The sequence below is a fragment of the Lagenorhynchus albirostris genome, chromosome 3 (assembly GCF_949774975.1).
Source record: "Lagenorhynchus albirostris chromosome 3, mLagAlb1.1, whole genome shotgun sequence".
NCBI lineage: Eukaryota > Metazoa > Chordata > Mammalia > Artiodactyla > Delphinidae > Lagenorhynchus > Lagenorhynchus albirostris.
Genome location: NC_083097.1, coordinates 128,035,249 through 128,058,059, shown reverse-complemented (window position 1 = coordinate 128,058,059; position 22,811 = coordinate 128,035,249). Strand labels below are relative to the sequence as shown.

At 39.3% G+C, this 22,811-nt stretch overlaps 1 long non-coding RNA gene across 1 annotated transcript in view; it reads right to left on the bottom strand.

The window, feature by feature from the left end:
• Positions 1–22,811, bottom strand: part of LOC132517241 (uncharacterized) — a 431,094-nt gene that overhangs the window by 331,207 nt on the left and 77,076 nt on the right. The window contains exon 2 of the long non-coding RNA XR_009539645.1: positions 8,925–9,078. This is a non-coding gene — a long non-coding RNA (uncharacterized LOC132517241). The remainder of the gene's footprint in view (positions 1–8,924; positions 9,079–22,811) is intronic.

Sequence of the window (22,811 nt, the reverse complement as noted above, 5' to 3'; positions counted from 1 at the left end):
TGAGAAACTGGAGTACATTTATATGCAATGGGAATGATTCGGATAAAAGGAAGAATTTGTGATGCAGGAGATGGGGAAACTACAGAAACAAATGCATAAGGAAGTTACAGCGGCTGGGACAGAGAGCACAGCGGGAGACTGGATAGAAGTCTCCTTAGATAGAAGCCGAGAAAGGATGGAAAATAGAAAATACAGGTCTAAATAAAGATATGTTCTCGATTTGTAACGTATATATGAGAGTTCCCTCTGCTTCTATTTTTCAAGTAAAGTTATCAGGCAAGAGTGAGGGCATGGAAGTAGTAAGACATCTAAGGGAGTGAATTATAAATGAGTTGTCCCAGAGAGGAGAAAACAAACTTAACAGGATGAGAATTCTACGCAGTGTGAGTGCCCATTTGATGTCTGTAGTCTTGAATTTAAACTGCAGTGGATTCATCACCATACTGTATGTGTCTTTTCCATTTAGGTGCAGATGTTTACCTGTTTAGGTAGAGATTAAGACAAGGTAAGTAATAAGATTCAATCTGCTGCCTTGGATTTCGCTAGGCAAACACATCAGAGGGTTAGTAAGGCAAAGTTTTGAGGGATTTTGTAAGGGAATGATTTTCATGCTGGACAAGAGAGGCTGAACTGAGTAAAGAGGCAAACATAGATAAAAGGCGAATGGCCACTGGTGCAAAACGGTGAGGTCAGTGCATTGGAGACCTAGTTGGGGTGAAAATATTTTGGGGAGGATGAAATGACTAATCAAGTCAGAAACACAGAGGCTGGTGATCAGAGAGAAACGATGCTCGAAATGATGATTTTAGAGGTGAGCGTGAATGACGATAGCAAGGTCTAGGATAAGGTGGGGTGGAAGACAAGAACATTAGTGGAGATGAAAGTGACCAATGGACCATCTTTTTAGGCACTGAAGTCACCAGATATTCTGATAAGCACATAGTTTTTGCAAATTCTCCACGTTATATTTAAAAGGGGGAGGCTCTTAGCCTACAGAGGTTCACTATTGAAGGCCAAAGTCATGGATTGCAGATATTATCAAAATCTGCCATAAGTTGTCCCAAGCTTTATTGAAGTCTACGAGAATGGTGCTCCATGGAATTGTTACTACACAACTTGTGTAGCTGTAGCACAGCCCTGTGGACATACTGAGCCTGACCAATGGTCTAGTCCAGTTGTTCTTAAGTGGGGAATCATCTGGGGATGATTTGCTCCCTTTCTCCCCAGGGGATAATTGGAAGTATCTGGAGAAACTTTGGGTTGTCATAATTTCAGGGGGTGTGGGTGCTACTTGTGGGTAGTGGCCAAGGATGCTGCTAAACATCCTGTAATGGACAGGATCACTCTCTACAACAAAGAATTATCTGGCTCAAAACGTCAATAGTGCCAATGTTGAGAAACCCTAGTCTAGTCCCAGGAGCTATTTTGGAGCATTTCCTTTAATTTTCTTCTACTGGGCAGAGAAATGCATAGCTCAGACATAAAAGACCATGGTGATTTTTGTATCACAGCATGGGGTTCGTGTAGACTCCTATCAAGTGGTCCTTGCCCTAATCTCTCCTCCCCTTCCCACTGATGCTTCTTATGCAACTTGTTCTCATTCCTGGCTAGAGATAGAGAAAGCAACTGTAATCACGAAGTCATTCAACTGATTACCCGATACATAAAATTAACGTAATTAAAAAGGAAGAATTAGGTCAATCCTTCTCAACTGGCCACACTTTAGTTAACCTATAAGCTGTTAGTCTAACTGTGGAGCCTCCCTGGACTCGAGAAATGCCCCAGAGGTATTCCTTGCCTTCTCTCAGACATTGTCAATTCACCAAAGGGCTTGCAAAGGGAGATCTAGGTTAAGTATCCAATACCTGGGGGCCAAGTTCTGAATGAAGTGCTACTTGCCCTAAGAACTTTACCTTTACTCGATGTTTTGTACCAGAGTAGGTATTTATTTCTGAGACTAGTTCCTAGTCCCAGCTCTGCCACTAACTTGCCATGTCACCACGGAGAGGTCACTTTCCCTCCCTGGATTCAACTCACTGCCTGAAGCTTGAAGCGGAGGGACAAACTAGGTTCTGTCCAAAGCTCGAGTCTTAAGAATCTCAGATTCATTTTGATAGGTGCCAATAAATTTAGCAGATTTGATATGGTCCTCTAGACATAGTCTCCAGTGAGAGAAATACAGTTACTAAACACATAACAATGAAAGGTGATGAATGAATATAGGAGAAGGTCATAATATCATCAGGCCCTTACCATTCAAAGTGTGGTTCCTGGACCAGCTTTGTCAGCCTGACTTGTGAAAAAGGCAAGAACTCAGGTTCCCATCCCTTACTGAATCAGAGTCTGCATCGTATCAAAATCCCCCAAGTGACTCATACATGCCTTAAAGTTTGGGAAGCACTGGTCTAGGGGGTCAGGAGGACCTTCATGCACTTTTAATCAGCAGGAGGTGGGAATAAAGCCGGAAAGATTGGCTAGGGCCAGGTTAAGCAGTTTGGGCTTCCCTTTGTAGATATTTGAAGACAGGATAGAGCATTTAAGTGGGGGAAACATAATCAAAGCTGAGATTTAGGAAGATTCAGTTGTCCATATGTATTGAAACAGACACTAGAAAAGATTGCAGGAAGTAACTAGAAAAAGGGAGACAGTTACTAGGCTATTGCAACAATGCAGGTAATGGTATCACAAAGACAAAATAATGAATAAAACCTAACGTAATTTTATATTTCAACGGCGTGCTCATAAAAACCACAAGATTTTCCTATGATTTTAGAGCTCGTTTTCAGCCTCTGAGACACGTGAGATCAGCAAAGGGATTTTAAGTCTCTTTTCAAATTGCTAGGGGTAAAAATTTTAAATGAGAGCAATATGTAAAATAATGTATATAATATTTCACTTATACAAGTAAAACCTAGCATCAGCCACTTATAGACATGGGTATTTTATCATCCATGGGTTGCTCTCCATTGCCAAAGTGATCAAGTTTAAAAAATAAGTAAATAAACCCATGTATTGGGCAACATGAATAAGTAAATTAAAAGCATACAGGTAAGACACTTCCCTTTTCTGGAACTCTATTATCAGCCAATTGTGATAGTTAGGTTTGTCTCCTAAGGACAGTTGAACTCTGACATGATAGAATTCAACCATTCAGTGGTATCCATTCATTCCACAAAACTTACTGAGATCCTATTAAATAGGTTCTGGTACCAGTGCCAATGTGTGTATGCGGGGGGAGGGGTGGTCCCACACCAAGAAGCAATTCTCAGGACACCAGCTGGGTGTACTGAAATTCAACCCAATTCTGACACTCTCTACCCAGAGACAGCATCAGATTCCACACGTTAAGGGTTTAATCCTACAAGACTGCCCTCACTACCTCCACACTTAAGACATCAGTCACAGGACCAAGTTCTTACCTGTTCTTCTAAACAAATGGCTATAAATCAGAGATTCCCAAGACCCCCTCCTTTGATTTGACTGACTTGCTAGAGCAGCTCCCAGAACTCAGAGAAATAGTTTACTTACTAGATCACCGGCTTGTATAAAAGGATATAACCCAGGAACAACTAGATAGAAGAGATGCATAAGACAAGGCATGGGGGAAGGGCAAGGAGCTTCCAAGCCTTCTCCAAGCATGTCATTAGCCATTCTCCCAGCACCTTCACATGTTCACCAACCCCAAACTCTCCAAACCCTGTTGTTTATGTTTTTTATGGAGACTTCATTACAGACACAGGAATGATTGAATCATTGGCTATTAAAATCTCCAGCTCCACCCAACCCTCTAATCACAAGGTTGGTTCTTCTGGCAACCAGCCCCTCACCCTTAGGTTACCTAAGGGCTTTCAAAAAGTCACCTCATTAACACAACAAAAGACACCTTCATTTCTCTTACCACAGGAAATTCCAAGGGTATGAGGAGCTGTGAGCCAGAAATTGTGGACAAAGACCAAATGTAGATGAGAAATACATTTTGGTCATCCGAATGACCAAATGACCAAATACACACTTCTTATAAATCACAGTGTCACACCTGTGATTACCCCAAGTAGCTTTCCAGGTGTGCAGACATGATGGTGAGTTCAAGCAAATGGGATTGCTGCCCTTCTGGGTAGCCAAATCTTAAATTACCAGAAAAACGCCCTGAATATTTATTTTAAAACTTAAAGTGGAAAATTTGGAAGAGATGGTAGAGTAGTAGCTTACTGTGACTGCTGTTACAAATTTAGTGTTTTAAAACAACAACAAACTATTTTCTCCCAGTCCTAGAAGCCAGAGTCCAGATCAAGGTGTCAGCAAGGCCATGAAGGCTGAAGCCTCGAGGGGAGGATCCTTCCTTTCCTCTTCCCGCTTCTGCTGCTCCAGATCTTCCCTGGCTTCTGCCAGTGGAACTCCAACCTCTGCCTTCATCTTCACATGGCTCTCTCCTCTCCTCCCTGTGCCTTCTCCTCTTCTGTCTCTGATAAGGAGGACACCTGTCATTGCACTTAGGGCCCTCCTGGAAAACCCAGGATGATCTCATGTTGAGATCCTTCACTTAATTACATCTGCAATGACACTTTTTCCAAATAAGGCCACATTCACAGGTAACAAGTGTTTAGACTTGGACACATCTTTTTGGGGGAGCTACCATTCAACCCACTACAGATGGCAGGCATGCTCATAAAATGATTAGGTACTGTTAATCTGGTTATATAAATAAAGCTACAAGTCCACCAAGAGAGCCAACCATTGGTACTGTCCCCCAAGTTGCTCCAACTTGAGTAAAAAGACCTAAACCAAGCAGAGAGCTGAGGTATTAGAGAGGCACACACACCTTGCCATTTCTGTGGGAAAAAAAAAAAAAAAACCACTTATCCCGGGGCCCATGAGGATGACTTCAGTGGCCCTTCAGAAGTGCTTGAATAAACTGACGGAGCTTCAGAAAAGCAGCATTTAAGTGAGGGGCCAATAATTTAACCGTCTTAGGGAAAGCTTCTCAGAATCACTCATCAGTAGCGCTCTGTTTAAGTGACGAGGGGAATAAACCATAGCCCCATTATGCGTAGGAGAGTGAGAAGAGTCAAGGGAATTAATTTTAAAGCCAACAAAGTCTCAGTAAGGTTGATAAGCTTCAGATCCACTTGAGTATTTTCAACCCACTGCCACTTGTAGCTGTCAATAATGTTTATTGAATGGGTGTCAATGGACATTGGAAGTATATAATAATACAATAATAATTATGCTACTTAATAATTATGTTATTATCCCTAATATTAAGTAGTACAATTTTACATCAAAATATGAATAAAAATTATTAGATAAAATACATTATCACATTTAATCACTCATTATTATTTGAGAGAATAAGTTAGATAAAAGGCATTCATCTACTATGAATCAATGAAATCTTTCAAGCCGAGAATATCTACATTATGCTCCTCTGAGCTTTTATACTAACTATAAAATTATCTAAAAGTGGATATATATGTCATGTACAAAAGTGACCAAAATATATTTACAGCCACAACATAAATAGGTTTCTAGCCCAGGCCTCGATCTTAATAAAATTATCAACTTAGCCTGGAACAAGACATCTCCTCTGTGAGGGTCAGTGTTTTCTTTTGTTAAAAGAAAGGAATTCTCTCTGGGGCCATGCAATACAGGCCCAGAAAAAAAAAAAAAAAAAAAGAATATTGAAGTCAAATAAGTTGAGAAATGCTGCAAAGCATATATTCTTCCTAGATAGTCATAATTCACATTAGTATACTAATGGTTCTGAGAAGCCCTATAATTAAAAAAACATAATTATGCAAGCTATTTTGTAGATGTCAACAAACTAATTCTAAAATTTACATGGAAAGTCAACAGACCTAGAAGAGCCAATGCAGTACTGAAGAAGAACAGTTTCAAGACACACTACCCGATTTCAAGGCTTATTACAAACTACAGTAACCAAGATGGTGTGCTATTTCTGAAAGAACAGAAACATAGATCAATGGAAAAGAACAATGCCCAGAAATAAACCAGGACAAATATTGTCATGTGATTTTTGACAAAGAAACAAAGGCAATTAAATGGATAAAGGGTAGTACTTTCAACAAATGATGTTGGAACAATTGGAAACCTATATGCAAAAAATGAACCTACACACAGACCTTACACCTTAAACAAGAATTAACTCAAAATGGGTCATAAAAATGTAAAACTATAAAACTTCTAGAAGAAAATATAACGCACTTTGAGTGTGGTGATAAGTTTTAAAATATAACACCAAGATTATGATTATAAAAGAGAAAAATTAATAAGTTAGACTTTATTAAAATTAAAAATTTCTGCTCTGTGAAAGCCATCATTTTTAAGACAATGAAAAGACAAGCCAGAAACTAAGAGAATAAACTTGTAAAACATATATCTAATAAAGGACTTGTATTCGAAATACACAAAATTTTAATTCAACAATAAGAAAACAACCTAATTTAAAATGTGCAAAAGATGTGAAAAGACATTTGATGGAAGACATAGAATGGCAAGAAAAATTATTCAACATCACTTATTATGAAAATGCAAATGAAAACGAGATACTACCATGTATCTATTAGAATGGCTAACATAAAAATTAAAAAAACAGATAACACCAATTGCTAGCAAAGATGTGGAGCAACAGAAATTCTCATCCACTGCTGGTGAGGATGCAAAATGGTACAGCTACTTCAGAAGACAGTATGGTATCAATAGTTTCTTATAACACAAAACATAGTCTTACCACACAATCAAGCAATCACACTACTAGGTACACAACTGATTAGAAAACTCATGTCCATACAAAAACTTGCTCACAAATGTTTAGAGAATCTTTGTTAATAACTCCAAAAACTGGACGCAATCAGGATATCCGTCACCAGGTGAATGGACAAATAACCTACAGTATGTTCAAACAATGGAATACTATTCCGTGACTAGAAAAGAATAAGCTCTCAAACCATGTAAAGACATGGATGAATTTTAAATGTATTTTGCTAAGTGGAAGAAGCCAACCTAAAAAATCTACAGACTGTATGACTTCACGTATACCATGTACATAAAAGAGTTAACATAGCAGGCCTGAGACTTCTATCCTTCAAAAGACCTGCTTGCAAGCTGCTCCTTGGCTGGTATCTCAAGAAGCAGATTTCAGAAGGATTCCCAACATTCCAAGAATTCATAAGAGTGGATCACTATGTTGAAACTGCTTGTGAAAACAATGTGGTGTATGCTGAACACCTTCTTTTCTTCTAAGAATCTGGAATTTTGGTATGTGCTAGACAGAGAATGCCTGTGTGACCAGCCTCTGATAAATCCTGGACACTGAGTCTCTAATGAGTTGTCCTGGTAGACAACACTTCACACATGATGCCATAACTCATTGCTGGGGGAATTAAGCACATCCTGTGTGATTCCACTGGGGGAGAAATCTTGGAAGCTTGTGCCTGGTTTCATCTTGACTTTGCCCCATGTGCCTTTTCCCTATGCTGGTATTACTTGGTATTCTTTCACTGTAATAAATCTTAGCTGTGAGTATTACATTCTGAGTCCAACAAGTTCTCCTAGTAAATCATCAAACCTGGGAATGTCTTGGAGATCACAACACATATTACATTCTGGAAAGGCAAAATCACAGAGTCAGTAAACTGATAATTTGTTTCCAGGAGTTGAAGAGGGTGATTAAAGCACAGTGGATTTTTCAGGGCAATGAAACTGTTCTGTGTGATACTGTAATGGTGGATATGTGACACTATGCCTTTGTCAAAACCTATAAAACTTTGTAGCACAAAGAATGAACCTAACATACACAACCCTTTTAAAAATAATGATTTAGGAAATCAGGGAATCTCAGGATGGAATGCAAAATGTGACGGAGGAATCTAACTGTATTGCAAATGTATGAAGCATCCTTACTTGTGGGAATGGAATAAACCTAACTTTGGAAATTAGTGGAGCCTGTAAGATTAGAGGGAAAAGAAACTATACATAAGCACTGGACTCTAGCTGATAAATTTTTTCCCCATGGGGGTGCAAGTCAACTCTGAAACCATTAAGCATGTATACTGGAGTGGAATAATTAAGAAACTGAATAACAGATGGTGGGAGGAAGGTTCTTCATTGTTGAAATCAGAAATTACACATAAGCAAGAGGAGAAGCCTAAAATGATCTATGTGGAAATGGATTAGAGTTAGAGACACCAAGATGAACTCTTATTTATCTTAATATAAACACAGTTAAATATAGAAATATTTATAGATATGTATATATACACCAAGTTAGTATATTTCCTTGCTCTGTCAGCTGAGACTGCCTAGCAACCATGGCGCCCTAGTTGCAAAAAGCACATCTAGCACCCAGATCTTGGTTCCAATATCATTCATACACACACACACAGAAAACCAACTAAGCCTCTTTTGTAAAAACGGCTGATTCTACTGATTCTAGGACTGGGACAGGAAATGTATAAGATGAGCCTGAAACATCCTATAGTGCCAGAAAGTAAGGAAGTGCTAATTTATTAATAAAGAAATAAATACCCACAATGATAAAGGTATGTCAAAAGAATACAGGAAACAACTTAAAAAGCTCCCAATGGCCAAAGATGGAATAATTTGAGCAACAAAATAAAATCACATTGAATAATAATAATAATTATTATTATAATACCTGGATTTCTGGTACAACCTTTCCAAATGACCACATGCAAGCTATTACTTTCCAGGAGTAAAAGAATGGTCACTCCTGCCTTTCAGTGGTTTTGGTTGGTTCACAGTGTCCTTGAAGATTCCTCTAAAACTCCCACTCTGCTATCCCAATTTCAGGTTTCTCCCTCTAGGATTTACAGTTCAAGCATGACTTGATTCTATTGTTAAAATAGATTCTTCTTGGAGAGAGCGATTTCTGTCCAGGTCCTTACCTGACAGATGAGCTGCAACTAACTGACCTTCCATTTGGATCCAGCTTCATGCTGCATTCTATCTGGTGCCATGTGGGTTCAAGCCATGATTCTTCTCCTTACAAAGTGGGGGGTTTGGAAGCATCATTTTCCCCAAGTGTCAGCATCTTCACCTCTGAAAAGGAGATCATTCAATTACCATGTTCATGAAAACGTTGTCACAGTCAAATGAGAAGACGAATGGCAATACACACCATGAACTGCAAACCCTTACCTACCTATGAAGGTAAAGGATGACTCCCTTATACACATCACTCTCTTCCAAGCATGTGCTAACAATATCATCCTCACAAAGAGCACAACCAACTCTCCTTATAAAAACTAACCCAACTCTCAAGGCTTACCTCAAATACTACTTCTTCCATGAACCTTTCCCCAGTTCCCAAGTCAATACTCCCATAGCTCTCAGTACTGTTTCTTACTGCTAATCATCCCTTCCCTTGTACTTCATTTTCTGTCCTGTAGTCGTCATCTCATTAGAGATGTATCTGAATGGTATTTTTTTTTAACATCTTTATTGGAGTATAACTGCTTTACAATGGTGTGCTGGTTGCTGCTGTAGAACAAAGTGAATCAGCTATACGTATACATATATCCCCATACCTCCTCCCTCTTGCGTCTCCCTCCTACCCTCCCCATCCCACCACTGTAGGTGGTCAGAAAGCACCAAGCTGATCTCCCTGTGCTACGTGGTGGCTTCCCACTAGCTATCTATTTTACATTTGGTAGTGTATATATGTCCATGCCACTCTCTCACTTTGTCCCAGCTTACCTTCCCCCTCCCCATGTCCTCAACTCCATTCTCTACATCTGCATCTTCCCTTGTACGTTATTTGTTGGTTTTCCCTTGCTGCTTTTAATATTTTTTCTTTAATTTTTGATAGTTAGATTAATATGTGTCTTGGTGTGTTGTTCCTTGGATTTATCCTGTAATGGACTCTCTGCCCTTCCGGACTTAAGTATTTCCTTTCCCATATTAGGGAAGTTTTCATCTATAATCTCTTCAAATATTTTCTCAGTCCCTTTCTTTTTCTCTTCTTTTTCTGGGACCCCTATACTTTGAATGTTGGTGCATTTCATGTTGTCCCAGAGGTCTCTGAGACTGTCCTCAATTCTTTTCATTCTTTTTTCTTTATTCTGCTCTGCAGTAGTTATTTCTACTATTTTATCTTCCAGGTCACTTACTCATTCTTCTGCCTCAATTATTCTGTTATTGATTCCTTCTAGAGAATTTTTAATTTCATTTATTGTGTTGTTCATCACGGTATGTTTGCTCTTTAGTTCTTCTAGGTTCTTGTTAAACATTTCTTGTATTTTCTCCATTCTCACTCCAAGATTTTGGTTTATCTTTACTATCATTACTCTGAATTCTTTTTCAGGTAGACTGCCTATTTCCTCTTCATTTGTTTGGTCTGGTGGGTTTTTACCTTGCTCCTTCATCTGCTGTGTGTTTCTCTGTCTTCTCATTTTGCTTAACTTACTGTGTTTGGGGTCTCCTTTTCACAGGAGGCAGGTTCATAGTTCCCATTTTTTTGGTGTCTGCCCTCAGTGGCTAAGGTTGGTTCATGGGTTGTGTGGGCTTCCTGGTGGAGGGCACTAGTGCCTGTGTTCTGGTGGATGAGGCTGGATCTTGCCTTTCTGGTGGGCAGGTCCACGTCTGGTGGTGTGTTTTGGGGTATCTGTGAACTTATAATGATTTTAGGCAGCCTCTCTGCTAATGGGTGGGGTTGTGTTCCTGTCTTGCTAGTTGTTTGGCACAGGGTGTCCAGCACTGTAGCTTGCTGGTTGTTGAGTGGAGCTGGGTCTTAGCATTGAGATGGAGATCTCTGGGAGAGCTTTGGCTGTTTGATATTACACGGAGCTGGGAGGTCTCTGGTGGACCAATGTCCTGAACCCTGCTCTCCCACCTTAGAGGGACACCCAGCCGGAGCACCAAGACCCTGTCAGCCACACGGCTCAGAAGAAAAGGCAGAAAAAAAGATAGAAAGAAAAACATAAAATAAAATAAAGTTATTGAAATAAAAAATAATTATTAAAAATAAAAAAATTAAAAAGTAATAAAAGATTTAAAAAAGAAAGAAAGAAGAGAGCAACCAAACCAAAAACAAATCCACCAATGATAACAAGTGCTAAAAACTCTCCTTAAAAAAAAACAAAAAGGACAGGCATAACCCTAGGACAAATGGTAAAAGCAAAGATACACAGACAAAATCACACAAAGAAGCATATACAAACACACTCACAAAGAGAGAAAAAGAAAAATATATATATTTCGTTGCTCTCAAAGTCCACCGCCTCAATTTTGGGATGATTTGTTGTCTATTCAGGTATTCCTCAGATGCAGGGTATATCAAGTTGATTGTGGAGATTTAATCCACTGCTCCTGAGGCTGCTGGGAGAGATTTCCCTTTCTCTTCTTTGTTCACACAGCTCCTGGGGTTCAGCTATGGATTCGGCCCCGCCTCTGCATGTAGGTTGCCTGAGGGCGTCTGTTCTTCCCTCAGACAATGAGTTGTGCTACCAGAACATATATATATATATATTTTTGTTGTTGTTGTTGTTGTTGTTGGTACACGGGACTCTCACTGTCGCGGCCCCTCCCGTTGTGGAGCACAGGCTCCGGACGCGCAGGCTCAGCGGCCATGGCTCACGGGCCCAGCCGCTACGCGGCATGTGGGATCCTCCCGGACCAGGGCACGAACCCGTGTCCCCTGCATCGGCAGGCGGACTCTCAACCACTGCGCCACCAGGGAAGCCCTATATTTTTTAATTCAGATATAATCATGTCACTGTTAATATCTTTCAGTAGCTTTCCACTGCCCTTGGGGTGAAATGCAAACTCCTTAGTATAGCAGGGCTCTGCCATTTTTTGACGCTGTAGGCTCATTTCTTCCCACTCTCATCTTGTCACACAGGATTTTCTAAAGTTTTCTAAATGCATTAAAGTTTCTCATGGCTCAGCCTCTTTACTGCCTAAATTCTCCCACCCAAACCTTTGCCACAACTGCCCCACTCCCTTCATGTGAATAATCTCTCCCTATTTTTTAAGATTTTATCCAGGTGCCATCTTCTCCATAAAAATTTATTTGGCCTCCCTCAAAGTCAAACTATATGTCTGTTCTATGGTTTACAGTGCTCTGGACATAATGCTATACACACTGAGGGAAAACAGAATATGTCACCCCAAAATGTGTCTCTTCAACATAAAACTGTCCTGAGCTGAAGGCAATCAAGAAGCAGTAAACACAGAAAAAACTCCTTTTCTGTTTAAAGACAGAATATAAATCCTTCTTTTTCTAGAGACAGACTCTTAACAGCCCAGAGGAATCTGCAAATCAACCTTGTTAAGCTAGCCTTTATCACTACCTAGTCCTAATTGGACTATCCCTAGCTCAAAGCCCTTTGTCTTGTCAATTCTTCACAAATGTATTCTTTCTTTGTCTAAAAGGTACAAAAACTTCCTGCCATGGTCATTTTTTAGAATCTTCACTCTCTTGTGAAGACTCCCATATACATGTAAAAATTCAACATAATTTGTATTGATATGTTGTTTTCCTGTTAATCTGTCTTTATCAATTTAATTTTCAGACACAGTCAGGGACCTTAGGAGGGTCAAGGAAAACTCTTTCCTCCCTTACAGTGCAAAAACTAAGTGACTATCCCATACACTTATTATTATCATTATTTTTTCTTGGCATTGAACCCAAAGTTTTTGTTTTATTTTTTAACATTTTTATTGGAGTATAATTGCTTTACAGTGGTGTGTTAGTTTCTGCTTTATAACAAAGTGAATCAGTTATACATATACATACACTTATTATTATTTTTATCTGTCTCCCCATTGGACTGTGAGTTCCTTATCAGATAAAGAAACAAATGAATGAAGTCTATACCATATTCCAGGAAGTTCCATCACCAGGGTAGTTTGTGCTAAGAAAGACTGCTCTGAAACTAGTATTTTCCTTTTGAAGTACCTGGGCCCATGGCCTAGTTTCTGGAAAATCAGCCTAGTTTATTATAAACTATAAGCTAGTCTTCCCCTGGTTGTTGGTGACCTGGAACAAATTAATTTCAAATACTAACGTGTTACTCAAGGACTTTATGTCCTAAAGCCAGTTGGAGGGCTGATAAAATAATTTAATTCAGTGAAACAATGCGTTACTTACAGTCACTAATTAGGTGTTTTCAAACCAAATTGTTGTCTCTGCCAAAAAGAAAACTGTCCAATTTCACAGAATCAAATTCCTGGCCAGGTGGCCCAACACCTCCACATTTTTCTCAAGAAGCCAAATGACATCCTCTCATGCACACGCTGAGTAGATGGAAAACTACCCAGTGTGCGATGAGGGGTAAGGAGAAGGCCTATGAGGAAGGCCCCTACAGTGCTCCATCTAGGAAAATCTTTTCCCTTTAGAGAATTTTTGATTCCAAATTTGCTAATTCATTCCTTTTGCTACAGCAAATTAAATTCCTGCAATTGATCTAGAGCGAGGGTGTTGTATAGTGGTTTGGTATGATGTCAAATCTACCTGTTTATGACAAAAATGAAGTTGTTTTTAAGAGTGAAGCTGTTTCCAAGAATGAAGTTATTGTTTTGATATAAAGGTGAAACTGTGTGTCAGGATGTCATCATCCACATCTGTGGTTGTCGATAAACACTCAGGAGCTCAGCTGGGGGCTTATTAACAAGAACATATGAAGAAGCAACTGTGGTGGGGACGTTTAGACAATAAATACTCAGAGTTTGTAAGGACTATGGGATAGTGTTCAGTCTGGGCAAGGTGACCCCTTGCTGATCTAAATAGCTCTCTGACGACCCTGGGGCATTAGCTCCTGCCTTGGTAATTGCGATTCTTTTACTAGTAGTCATGCAAGCTGTGCCATGGCCCCTAGGAAGAGATCATCTAGCCCATCAACGGTGATGCCACTGTTCCCTAGCAACACGCTGTAGCAACAGGCGACTTTTGTTCTTTGTGCTGACAGCTGGATATCAGCTCTCAGTTGACTAAACCACCTCCCCTGAGAACCAGTTGGTAGAAAGGCACATCTCAACTAAATTTGGACTTTATTGCTTCATGTCCCCTTGCCTGGAGCAGTAGTGTAATTAATCTATCATTGATTTGGAGTATGTTATTTCTTTATTGGCTTGAGAGACATTATCCCGTACGCTACAGGCTTGTGAAATTATTATAATTCCCACAGTGAACCTATATTAAATAAAATATTGGCAAAGACAATCTCAGTCTCTGAGCAACCCTTGCCCCAAACAAAACAAGGGGTCGGCAAACTTTTCTTAAAGGGCCTGATAATAAATAGCTTGTTTTGTGGGCCAAGCAACAAAATTGAGGCTATTACACAAGTACTAATTTAACCGTTTAAAATATAATCAGTTAAAAATGTATAAAATACATCCATAGTTTGCAGGCTGTGTGGCTGGATTTTGCCCTTGGGCTGTAGTTTGCCAATCCATGTGCTAGAGTGTTGTCTGTCTTCCCCATGATAGCTCTTCAGGTACCTGAAGGTAGCATTCACGCTAGCATACCCCCAAATGCTGACCATACTCAATCCCCACTCAGAGTGTTGGCTTCTTTATCCCTCCCCTTTCAAGGTCTCCAGACCCCTTGCTCTTAGTATGAGTTATAATGAGGTATCTATTTGAAGACATGGCACTCTGATGAGATGTAATACTCTAGCTCTTGTTTGTGCAGCATAAATTTTGGCCAGCACCACTTATCCAGAATCTATACTTCTATTTAGAATGCTCTTTCGTTCTCCCCTCCTACCTCTGCTTCACATAAGTAAGGTCCTATTCATTATTTAAATCTCAACTTAAAACTCCTCAAACCAGCGTCCTTTGACCACCATAACCCAAAATCCTACACTCCATCCCCACATTTCCCCTGTTTCAGTGCCTTTGTTTTTCTTCATAGAATGTATCCTAATTGTAATTATTTTCTTAATTTGTCTGTTTGCTTGGAGGATTTGTTTGTTTGTCTCCTCGCCCAACAGGATAAAGTAAAAGTGTCTAGACACCTAGGATAAATTCTAGTTCTGCCCTCGATGGAGTAGATGGTATCAGATTTAATCTCTCCTATAAAAGCTGAACCACTATATATATATATATATATATATATATATATATATATATAATTGTTTACAGATATTGGACAATTACTAAAGCAGGGCTATCAGAAGGAAAGCACATGAGGTAGAACCCTCCCATTCACAACAGCTTTTTGCTTGAGGGCATCTTCCAAATTGTGATGCAGAGAGAGTCAGGCAGACAGCAACAGTTTTGCTGCATTGAGGAAAAAGACCAGAGTTCACTGCTGCTAAGATGACTGGGATTTGAGGTGCAGAGAAAGGAGAGAGCAGCAGAGAAGGAACCCCATAGAGTTATGTAAAAAATCCCTCTTGGGTCCTGGAGTGGCTGTTAGCAATAATGATAAGGACAGACTATGTCCTTTGTAGACATAAAATTTACTGACTTTTATCTACTTCTGGGTATTTATCCAAAAGAAGTGAAAGTAGGATCTGGAAGAGATATTTATATAACCATATTCACTGCAGCATGATGCACGAGAGCCAAGAGGTGGAAGCAATGCAAATGTCCATTAATGGATGAAGAAAAATGTGGTCTATACACACAATGAAATGTTATTCAGCCTTAAAAAATACGGAAATTCTGACATATGCTGCTACATGGATGAACCATGAAGACATCATGCTAAGTGAAATAAGCTAGTACAAAAAGATAAATATTGTATGATTCCACTTATATTTAATGTAGTCAAATACATAGAGACCCAGAGTAGGATTGTGGTTGCCAGGGGCTGGGAGAGGGGGTGGGGGAGTTTTTGTTTTATGTGGACAGAGTTTAGGTTTTGCAAGATGAAAACGTTCTAGAGATCTAGTAAATATAGTTAACACTACTGAACTGTACACTTAAAAACTGTTTAGATAGTAAATGTTATGTTCTGTGGCATTTACCACAATTAAAAAGACAATTTTTTTAAAAAATCATCCAAGTTTATAAATTGCTTACACACACCTCACCTCACTAACCTTTATAACAATCAATGCAGAGGAGGTGAAATGAGGAGAGGAAAACTCGGAAAAGTTTTAACTCATAATGGAAGACATGCTTTCAGTCAGTAGAAGAACTAGAACCTATAAGAAGGTGATAAGACTAATAGTAACTTATTTATAAATATGGCATATATATTTATAACACTAATAATTATTTTGACTAACATTTATCGCCCACCTCCTCTATGCAGATACCATGCTAAGCCCTTTCCATCCAGTACCTCTTTTTAATCAGCAAATCTGCTCTAAGAAGTACTATTACACCGTGCTCCACCCTCATCACCAGAGCCTTTGCCTCTGGTGCTTTTTCATGGCAATATGACTTTGTATTTGTGCTTCCTTGGAACTGAGATTGTCAGAAACTGGACTCATTAACACCATTACTTTAGTTTATTTGTCTGGATGTGAGAAGTAAATCTGTTTCCTAGCAACTCTGTCCCCTGTTCCCTCAATTCCCCTGACTCATTATCTTTCCCACAATCAACTACAAATTAGCCAAATTATGGGCAGGTTTTAGACTTCCCAGAAACAGAAGGGGCACTTGCAAACATTTTTCTTTTGGCATAAAGTAGCTCTGAAGACCCATGCTTGCTGAGGATAAAGCAGGGAAATGGAAGTTAATCTTAATCTTAATGTGCCTATGGATTTGGGAGCCAGGTCTCCCAGGATGGTCAAAGTGCCATCTTTTGGCCGTTTCATGTAAAAACTCATGTCAACCCTAAGAGGAGTCATCATTTTGGTTCAAAAGGGATCCCCATTACAGTAATTGCCACTATGGTGGTTGTACTCTCAGCTCTATTGTGAAATCCCTAAAGGACCCCCCCATTACACCTTCCACACTTTAGTATCTATTCAAACTGGCTCGCCAAATACCCTTGTAGGAACATGAAAAAATGACCCCTATACCAATATAAAAGGCAACTAGGGACTCATGCAGCCCATATCTTCCTCAAGCTCAGGGCTTTCCAATCATGAATAATCTACATTGATTATACATTTAGGAAAATTAGTCCTTTTCCCCAAATGTAGTCCTTTCTGGAGTTATCTCCTAAAATGTTCCAACAAAGATAATTTCAGAACTGCGTCCAGGAACCAAGGTTAACCCTGGGTGATACATGTTGTTAGTTTACTTTCATACATTTATCCCTTCCTCTGTTTATTCAATGCATATTTTTAAGCACGTACCATGCGCCAGACACTATTCTAAATGCTGGAGATGTGGCAGAAAACAAGCCAAAATCCCTGTGCTAGGTTTTATGAATGGGTCTCTTCTTTCAGGCCCATAGCAGGACTACATTTCCCTGACTATGTGAAGTAAGGGCTTGATTTGGCCAATGAAATATGAACTATACTGATGTGTGTCACTTTGGTGTAGAAGCTTTAAAACCCAAGGTATTTTTGCCATGCTCTACTTTCCCCCTGCCTCAGCAACTAACCTAGGTCTTGGAATTAGGAAAGCTCATAGGAAAACTCCCAGGAGATGCAGCATAGATATATAACAACAGCAATAAAGTCTTTGTCATTGTATGTCACTGAAAAACATTTTATTAAAATATAACCTTTTTCATTGATAGAGCCCATTTGCTATGGACATATATATTCAAAATTCAATCTCTTAAGACTGAACCTGAGTTCTACTAGCCTCATCATATGGCATAAAAGCTAATAGTAGCCCAAGACAAGCCCTGTTTCTCTGATATAAAAGAATGTTGGGATGTCCTTCTTCAACTCTAAAGGCAGCAGAAAGATATAAAGAAAGGAGTCGTAGACTAGTGAGAAAACCTAGGCTCTTGCTGCTGTAGCGTGGCTCAGAATCTAGTGTATGCAGGCAGCTGGGTGCCTAGTAAGTCAGAGGTTTCTAAATCTGATCCACCATTAGATTCACCACCTGATTTTGGCCAAAACAATTCCCTAAGCAGATCACTAGGTCTGGGCAGGTGCCCTGAAATTAAGCTCCCCAGGTGATTCTGATGCACCATGTAGCTTTTGCTGTCATTGCTGTAAGTCATAAGCCTTCTAATAACACATGTCACATTGGCCCATCCATGTGATACAACCTCTATGTTGGTTCCTGATTTGCATACCCACTACCATTCTGAGACTGGGATCCCGTTCTGAACCTAAGCTTACTAGGCTGGAGCCTTGACCACACACATCTCAATATCTTTGTTCTGGTAACTGAGTCTTTTCACCCAAACTCCCAGCCACTGGTTTGAGTCCTGCTTAACAGAGATGACAGGGGACAGACACATGACACCTCTGTGATTCAGGGTAATAGCACTACTTAAAGAAGAAGCCCTGCTGAGACTCACTGTGGGATGTAATGTTCGGATAGAAGTGAGCCCACATTCTCTTCTCAGAGAAATTCCCTCCCAACCCGTGTTGAGGGGTGAATGAAAGTAGGTGTGTTTTAGCATGTGCTCCACTACAAGTCATAGCCAATTGTACAACCTAACACTCAAAAAAGGCAACACAAGGAATGCCAAGCCACTAATTGGCTAGCAAATAATTAGTGCTCTTCCTGGAGAATTTGAACAAAGAAAAGAAAAAAAACTCTATAATCCGACCCGGGTGTATGTTTAGACTGAAAAGCCATGTGGAGTCGTGGAGTCATAGATGGGATAGTCATTTTCAGCTACATTCTTACTGAGAAGTTGTCTTAGAAAGTTGTATTACAGAGAGAAACCAGTCAACAATTTTTAATGCAAACAGAGAAAGAAAAATGGACAGAGGAGGAAACTTAATCCTTAGGACCTTTTCAGCAAAACATGTGCCTTTCTGAAGAAAAGCACAGTTGACTCCTGAACAACTCGGGGGGTAAGGGTGCTAACCTTCCACACAGCCGGAAGTCCGTGTATAACTTTATAGTTGGCCTTCTGTTTCTGTGGTTCTGTATCCACAGATTCAACCTACCAAGGACAGTGTAATCACTTTTCAATGCATTTATTGAAAAAAAACCCAGTGTAAGACGACCCACGGAGTTCAAACCTGTGTTGTTCAATGGTCAAAGTATACAGGTGTATTTCATTTTCGTGAATGCCCCTGTAAACTTTTAAAACTCTCCTTTACTTGCACCAGCTTGAACGGGTTCAGTGCTTTGCAAATAAAAAGATTTGCCTATGTTGAATTCCCTTAAGTGGTGAACATTGATCTTATTCTAGCCTGGAGCTGATTCTTGGGTATGACAAATTAGGCTATTACCCAGACTAAGGCCATCTTTTCCCACCAGCCTGGCCACTGAAGTCTAAACATTACTCTCAGCTGAGTCAATCTTAATTATGCAAACATTTTCCCAGCTTTCTTGATTTATAACTGACAAATAAAATTGTAATACATTTAAAGTGTACATGATATTTGATATATATAAACATTATGAAAGGATTCACACCATCTAGCTAATTAACATATCTATTACCTCACATTGTTTTTTGATGAGAACACATTTTACTCTGTTAGCAAAATTCAGTTATACAATACAGTATTATCAACTATAGTCACCATGTAATATATTAGGTCCTCAGATCCTATTTATCTTATAACAAAGTTTGTACCCTTTTACCAACCTCTCCTCACAACCCCCACCCCTAGCAACCACCATTTTACTCTCTGTTTCTATGAAGTCAGACTTTTTTTTTTTTTTAAGATTCTACATATAAGTGATACCATGCAATATTTGTCTCTTTCCATCTGGCTTATTTCGCTTAGCATAATGTCCTCCAGATTCATCCATGTTGTTGCACATGGCAGGATTTTCTTCTTTCTTAAGGCTGAATAATATTACATTGTGTGTATGTACGTATAATTTTAATCCTGAGGAACCCGCATACTGTTTTCCATACTGGCTGTACCTATTTACATTCCCACCAACAGTGTACAAGGGTTCCCTCTTCTGCATATCCTCGCCAGCAATTTTCATCTCTTGTCTTTTTAACAAAAGCCACTGTATGAGGTATGAAGTAGTATCTCATTGTGGCTCTGACTTGCATTTCCCTGGTGATTAGTGATGTTGGTCATTTTTATGTATTCTTTGAAAAAAATGTCTATTCAGATCGTTTGTCAGTTTTTTAACTGGGTTATTTGGGTTTTTTGCTCTTGAATTTTTTGAAGTCTGTATATTTTGGATATGAACCCATTATCAAATAAGTGGTTTGTGAATATTTTCTCTGATTCCATAGATTGCATTTTCATTTTGTTTCCTTTGCTGGAAGCTTTTTAGTTTGATGTAGTCCCAGTTATTAACTTCTGTTTTTGTCACCTTTGCCTTTGGTGTCAAATCCAAAAATATCATTGCCAAGACCAAAGTCAAGGAGCATACCTATTATGTTTACTTCTAGGAATTTTATGGTTTCAGGTCTTACATTCGAATCTAATCCATTTTGAGTTAATTTTTGTGCATGGTATAAGATAAGGATCCAGTTTTATTCTTTTGCATGTGGGTATCCAGTTTTTTCAGCACCATTTATTGAAGAGACTGCTCTTTCCTGATTGTATATTTTTTGGCACATTTATAAAAAATTAATTGACCATACTTGCAGGGCATTTCTGGGGTCTCAATTGTGTTCCATTGATCTATGTTTCTGTTTTTATGCCAATACCATACTGTTTTCATTACTATAGCTTTGTAATATAGCTTCTGTGTAGGAAAGACAAACTTCTCCTGTGTTTCTCCTTTACTATCACACTACTCTACTGTACTTCACTTCATTTCTGACATCAAATGTATTAATTTTCCACATATCAAGCAATTCTACATAACATCAACTGTGTGTCTTACAATTTAACTCAATGCTGACACTATTTTCCTGGAGATAGCATGAGATTTCACAGGTTAAGGGCTCAGAACCACAAGACTGCCCTCCAACTTCAGATGTCAATCATAAGTCCAGGTTGTTACTTGTGCTTCTAATCAATGGCTTCTCATGACAACCTCTTCAGGTTATATTAATTTGCTAGAGTAGCTCACAGAACTCAGGAAAATCACTTACTTAACTATATTCCTGCTTTATTATAAATGGATATAACTCAGGAACAGCAAGATGACAGACATGCATAGAGCAAGGTATGTGGGAAAGCATGCAGAGCTCCCATGCTCTTTCCCAGTATGCCACTCTCCCGCAACCTGCATGTGTTCACTGATCTAGGAAGCTCTCTGAGCTCTGTACTTTGGGGATTTTTACAGAGGCTACTTCAAAAAAGCATGATTGATCATTAATTCAATCTCTAGTTCCTCTACACTTCCTGGAGGATGGGAGTGAGGATGAAAATTCCAAACTTCTAATTATGGTTTGGTCTTTCTGGTGGTCAGCCCCTATCCTGAAGCTATACAGGATTCCACCAAGAGTCACCTCATTAGAACAAAAGATACCCTATCAAACAGAAAATTTTAAGGGATTTAGGAGTTCCCCATTAGGAACCAGGGTCAAAGACCAAATATTAGACTAAAAGTTGCTCCTAGTGCTCTTATCACTTAGGATAAGTGCCGGGATAAGGGTTTTAGGATCTCTATGCCAGGAACCAGGGGCAGACACACACACACACACACACACATTTTTTTTTTCTATTATTTCATGGTTTGTTATCAGGAAGCGTGATGTCTTCAGCTTTGTTCTCTCTTAAGATTGCTTTGGCTATTCAGGGTCTTTTGTGGTTCCATACAAATTTTAGGAGTTTTTTTTCTATTTCTCTGGAAAATGCCCTTGAAATTTTGATACAGATTGCATTGAGTCTGCATTTTCCACAGCTCCCTCTGCCCTGGGGAAGGTGGAGCTGTGCGGTGTGCCTGTGCACCTATTTAACAATTACTTTTTTGTTTTCTACAGTCTTGTGGGACTCATGAATGCATGCCTCATTGGCTCTCAAAACTAGGTGATTTCAGGGACTATTTCTCCACCCTAAAAGTTGGGGTGCTATATGTGTGATCCAAATCCTTTGCTCCTCAGGGAGAAGCTGGGAGTTGGGGGATTCCTCCTAATTGCAAGGTGCTGTGCCAGGGATGGGGTTTATAGTGAGACAGTGTCTCAACCTTTCCTACTCATTTTGATGTGAGGTATTTTCTCAGATGCTCAACATGCAGGAGTCATTCAATTAGTTTCTGGATTTGGAACTAACTCATGTACAGTTATTTATTCAGCGCATTTACACGGGGAGGGAGATTCAGGACCTCCTATGTCACAATGTTGTTGACGTCCTCCCAAATACTAATTATGCTACTCTCCCAACAAGATTATTTGTTTACTTTTACTTTCCCCTACTCCTAAATTGAAATAGCTTTATTATTCTCTGGATGCTTCTGAAAAATTATTAAAACAATCAATTGATATCTGCGTAACAAAGTATTAAATACTTGGGTGAAGTATAGGATATGAAAATACATCCTAGTATCTTAAGAAATTTGCCCCATGCTTTCTTATAAATCCTTATGTGCCCTGACTTAAGGAAATTTATAATGATAAATGTTGCTACTTGTAATAAATGATGAGGTAAATTTGCTTTTCTAAATCAACTCTTCAAATTCAGAGCACTCTCCTTCCACATATAGGCATATATTTCAAATATAAAAACTACCCAGAAAAACTGGGTGGGAGAGGGAGAAAAGACAGCAGGGCTCACTGAAGAGTATCTTAGTGACCTGTGAATATCAATAGGAAAGCAAGATTCAATTTGCATAGATTTCCAGGACATGCCACTTATTAGTTAGTAACAGGCAACCCACAGAGCCTATGACTCCTGAGACTCTGGAATGAGTTTCGCTGGCTCTAA